This window comes from Littorina saxatilis, linkage group LG8 (genome assembly GCF_037325665.1).
Source record: "Littorina saxatilis isolate snail1 linkage group LG8, US_GU_Lsax_2.0, whole genome shotgun sequence".
In the NCBI taxonomy this organism is placed as follows: domain Eukaryota; kingdom Metazoa; phylum Mollusca; class Gastropoda; order Littorinimorpha; family Littorinidae; genus Littorina; species Littorina saxatilis.
The window spans coordinates 70,514,449-70,520,448 of record NC_090252.1 but is presented as its reverse complement, the minus strand read 5'-3'; positions in this window follow the sequence as shown (position 1 = coordinate 70,520,448).

Sequence of the window (6,000 nt, the reverse complement as noted above, 5' to 3'; positions counted from 1 at the left end):
GAATGGAGACATGGTGTTAGAGATGTGTGACACAGAATGGAGACATGGTGTTAGAGATGTGTGACACAGAATGGAGACATGGTGTTAGAGATGTGTGACACAGAATGGAGACATGGTGTTAGAGATGTGTGACACAGAATGGAGACATGGTGTTAGAGATGTGTGACACAGAATGGAGACATGGTGTTAGAGATGTGTGACACAGAATGGAGACATGGTGTTAGAGATGTGTGACACAGAATGGAGACATGGTGTTAGAGATGTGTGACACAGAATGGAGACATGGTGTTAGAGATGTGTGACACAGAATGGAGACATGGTGTTAGAGATGTGTGACACAGAATGGAGACATGGTGTTAGAGATGTGTGACACAGAATGGAGACATGGTGTTAGAGATGTGTGACACAGAATGGAGACATGGTGTTAGAGATGTGTGACACAGAATGGAGACATGGTGTTAGAGATGTGTGACACAGAATGGAGACATGGTGTTAGAGATGTGTGACACAGAATGGAGACATGGTGTTAGAGATGTGTGACACAGAATGGAGACATGGTGTTAGAGATGTGTGACACAGAATGGAGACATGGTGTTAGAGATGTGTGACACAGAATGGAGACATGGTGTTAGAGATGTGTGACACAGAATGGAGACATGGTGTTAGAGATGTGTGACACAGAATGGAGACATGGTGTTAGAGATGTGTGACACAGAATGGAGACATGGTGTTAGAGATGTGTGACACAGAATGGAGACATGGTGTTAGAGATGTGTGACACAGAATGGAGACATGGTGTTAGAGATGTGTGACACAGAATGGAGACATGGTGTTAGAGATGTGTGACACAGAATGGAGACATGGTGTTAGAGATGTGTGACACAGAATGGAGACATGGTGTTAGAGATGTGTGACACAGAATGGAGACATGGTGTTAGAGATGTGTGACACAGAATGGAGACATGGTGTTAGAGATGTGTGACACAGAATGGAGACATGGTGTTAGAGATGTGTGACACAGAATGGAGACATGGTGTTAGAGATGTGTGACACAGAATGGAGACATGGTGTTAGAGATGTGTGACACAGCATGGAGACATGGTGTTAGAGATGTGTGACACAGAATGGAGACATGGTGTTAGAGATGTGTGACACAGAATGGAGACATGGTGTTAGAGATGTGTGACACAGAATGGAGACATGGTGTTAGAGATGTGTGACACAGAATGGAGACATGGTGTTAGAGATGTGTGACACAGAATGGAGACATGGTGTTAGAGATGTGTGACACAGAATGGAGACATGGTGTTAGAGATGTGTGACACAGAATGGAGACATGGTGTTAGAGATGTGTGACACAGAATGGAGACATGGTGTTAGAGATGTGTGACACAGAATGGAGACATGGTGTTAGAGATGTGTGACACAGAATGGAGACATGGTGTTAGAGATGTGTGACACAGAATGGAGACATGGTGTTAGAGATGTGTGACACAGAATGGAGACATGGTGTTAGAGATGTGTGACACAGAATGGAGACATGGTGTTAGAGATGTGTGACACAGAATGGAGACATGGTGTTAGAGATGTGTGACACAGAATGGAGACATGGTGTTAAAGATGTGTGACGCAGAATGGAGACATGGTGTTAGAGATGTGTGACACAGAATGGAGACATGGTGTTAGAGATGTGTGACACAGAATGGAGACATGGTGTTAGAGATGTGTGACACAGAATGGAGACATGGTGTTAGAGATGTGTGACACAGAATGGAGACATGGTGTTAGAGATGTGTGACACAGAATGGAGACATGGTGTTAGAGATGTGTGACACAGAATGGAGACATGGTGTTAGAGATGTGTGACACAGAATGGAGACATGGTGTTAGAGATGTGTGACACAGAATGGAGACATGGTGTTAGAGATGTGTGACACAGAATGGAGACATGGTGTTAGAGATGTGTGACACAGAATGGAGACATGGTGTTAGAGATGTGTGACACAGAATGGAGACATGGTGTTAGAGATGTGTGACACAGAATGGAGACATGGTGTTAGAGATGTGTGACACAGAATGGAGACATGGTGTTAGAGATGTGTGACACAGAATGGAGACATGGTGTTAGAGATGTGTGACACAGAATGGAGACATGGTGTTAGAGATGTGTGACACAGAATGGAGACATGGTGTTAGAGATGTGTGACACAGAATGGAGACATGGTGTTAGAGATGTGTGACACAGAATGGAGACATGGTGTTAGAGATGTGTGACACAGAATGGAGACATGGTGTTAGAGATGTGTGACACAGAATGGAGACATGGTGTTAGAGATGTGTGACACAGAATGGAGACATGGTGTTAGAGATGTGTGACACAGAATGGAGACATGGTGTTAGAGATGTGTGACACAGAATGGAGACATGGTGTTAGAGAAGATGTGTGACACAGAATGGAGACATGGTGTTAGAGATGTGTGACACAGAATGGAGACATGGTGTTAGAGATGTGTGACACAGAATGGAGACATGGTGTTAGAGATGTGTGACACAGAATGGAGACATGGTGTTAGAGATGTGTGACACAGAATGGAGACATGGTGTTAGAGATGTGTGACACAGAATGGAGACATGGTGTTAGAGATGTGTGACACAGAATGGAGACATGGTGTTAGAGATGTGTGACACAGAATGGAGACATGGTGTTAGAGATGTGTGACACAGAATGGAGACATGGTGTTAGAGATGTGTGACACAGAATGGAGACATGGTGTTAGAGATGTGTGACACAGAATGGAGACATGGTGTTAGAGATGTGTGACACAGAATGGAGACATGGTGTTAGAGATGTGTGACACAGAATGGAGACATGGTGTTAGAGATGTGTGACACAGAATGGAGACATGGTGTTAGAGATGTGTGACACAGAATGGAGACATGGTGTTAGAGATGTGTGACACAGAATGGAGACATGGTGTTAGAGATGTTAGAGATGTGTGACACAGAATGGAGACATGGTGTTAGAGATGTGTGACACAGAATGGAGACATGGTGTTAGAGATGTGTGACACAGAATGGAGACATGGTGTTAGAGATGTGTGACACAGAATGGAGACATGGTGTTAGAGATGTGTGACACAGAATGGAGACATGGTGTTAGAGATGTGTGACACAGAATGGAGACATGGTGTTAAAGATGTGTGACGCAGAATGGAGACATGGTGTTAGAGATGTGTGACACAGAATGGAGACATGGTGTTAGAGATGTGTGACACAGAATGGAGACATGGTGTTAGAGATGTGTGACACAGAATGGAGACATGGTGTTAGAGATGTGTGACACAGAATGGAGACATGGTGTTAGAGATGTGTGACACAGAATGGAGACATGGTGTTAGAGATGTGTGACACAGAATGGAGACATGGTGTTAGAGATGTGTGACACAGAATGGAGACATGGTGTTAGAGATGTGTGACACAGAATGGAGACATGGTGTTAGAGATGTGTGACACAGAATGGAGACATGGTGTTAGAGATGTGTGACACAGAATGGAGACATGGTGTTAGAGATGTGTGACACAGAATGGAGACATGGTGTTAGAGATGTGTGACACAGAATGGAGACATGGTGTTAGAGATGTGTGACACAGAATGGAGACATGGTGTTAGAGATGTGTGACACAGAATGGAGACATGGTGTTCGAGATGTGTGACACAGAATGAAGACATGGTGTTAGAGATGTGTGACACAGAATGGAGACATGGTGTTAGAGATGTGTGACACACAATGGAGACATGGTGTTAGAGATGTGTGACACAGAATGGAGACATGGTGTTAGAGATGTGTGACACAGAATGGAGACATGGTGTTAGAGATGTGTGACACAGAATGGAGACATGGTGTTAGAGATGTGTGACACAGAATGGAGACATGGTGTTAGAGATGTGTGACACAGAATGGAGACATGGTGTTAGAGATGTGTGACACAGAATGGAGACATGGTGTTAGAGATGTGTGACACAGAATCGAGACATGGTGTTAGAGATGTGTGACACAGAATGGAGACAGGGTGTTAGAGATGTGTGACACAGAATGGAGACCTGGTGTTAGAGATGTGTGACACAGAATGGAGATATGGTGTTAGAGATGTGTGACACAGAATGGATACATGGTGTTAGAGATGTGTGACACAGAATGGAGACATGGTGTTAGAGATGTGTGACACAGAATGGAGACATGGTGTTGGAGATGTGTTACACAGAATGGAGACATGGTGTTAGCGATGTGTGACACAGAATGGAAACATGGTGTTCGCGATGTGTGACACTGAATGGAGACATGGTGTTAGAGATGTGTGACACAGAATGGAGACATGGTGTTAGCGATGTGTGACACAGAATGGAAACATGGTGTTAGCGATGTGTGACACAGAATGGAGACATGGTGTTAGAGATGTGTGACATAGAATGGAGACATGGTGTTAGAAATGTGTGACACAGAATAGAGACATGGTGTTAGAGATGTGTGACACAGAATCGAGACATGGTGTTAGAGATGTGTGACACAGAATAGAGACATGGTGTTAGAGATGTGTGACACAGAATGGAGACATGGTGTTAGAGATATGTGACACAGAATGGAGACATGGTGTTAGAGATGTGTGACACAGAATGGAGACATGGTGTTAGAGATGTGTGACACAGAATGGAGACATGGTGTTAGAGATGTGTGACACAGCATGGAGACATGGTGTTAGAGATTGTCATGAATTATTATTATGAGGCGCGAACCTGTCAAGAATAGAATAGGCAACCGAGACTACTCGCGCATTACACGACGTAGCCAAGTGACGTATTCATGTGACGTATCCAAGTGTACTGACGTAAACTAAAATCGTTTCACGAGAGGGTCGTTTTCCGCAAGTCCATGGAGCGAAGAACGCTTGGAGGAAAAGCCGTTCCCCTGTCTTTGTAGGTAAGTGACTGTGATTATTGCATCGACAATCGTTCCACGGGACCTGGGCGGAGATGAGTGTATCGTGTCAGTCATGTACATTGTGTTGTTGTCAAGTTGTGTACGTTTGAATGTGCGCTGTTGCCAAATCCCCATTTTTCGAAACACAGTAATAGAATGAGAACGATAATAAAACATGAACAAACCAAGTCTTTTAGACAGGCTGTGTAGGTAACACATATGGCCCTTTGATCTGTTTCAGGAACCCACGGTCCAATTGATTCATTCATCTTCCTCTTCCTCATGTTGCCGTAATTGTGGAGAGAGATGTAACCAGACTACTACTGCTATTAACTTGATGATGGTGTCTTGAGAAGAAGAGTGATGACCCAAACCAGGAGCGCGGTCTTCAAGACCAGTCAAGTGCTGCACGTCATCTCGAGTACCTTTTCAATGACATCGAGCTAAGTCAAAACTTCATAAACATTATGTGTATTCCTTTTGTTTTGATGTCCTCCAAGGGAAAGTTCTGAAGAACGTTTGCGGCAGCGGAGTCACGTTAGATTACCATGACAGAATTGAAATCCAGCAGCAATAGACATTTGATCAGAGTGTGCTGTGATGCAAGTAACATGACCTAGCTTGAACAGTGTGTGATACATTTAGTACGATACTGATATTTAGCAAAAATATAGACTAACCTGATTAATGTGTGCTGCCTTGCAAGAATCTTATTAACACTATCCATGTATTAAATTATGTGAACCAATGTTGACCTTTCTCCGCTACTTCGAGAGCATGGGAAAGAGTGAAGGAAAGTAAAGTCAAGGCAGTACCTGTTTCTTTAGCTAATACGAAAAGGCGGCGTGTTTTCCTTCCATAAACTTCCTTTGGAAGGCGCACGCAGAAAGAAACAGGCTGACGAAAACTGACCTGTGACAGAGATGTGTGACACAGAATGGAGACATGGTGTTAGAGATGTGTGACACAGAATGGAGACAGGGTGTTAGAGATGTTTGTCACAGAATGGAGACCTGGTGTTAGA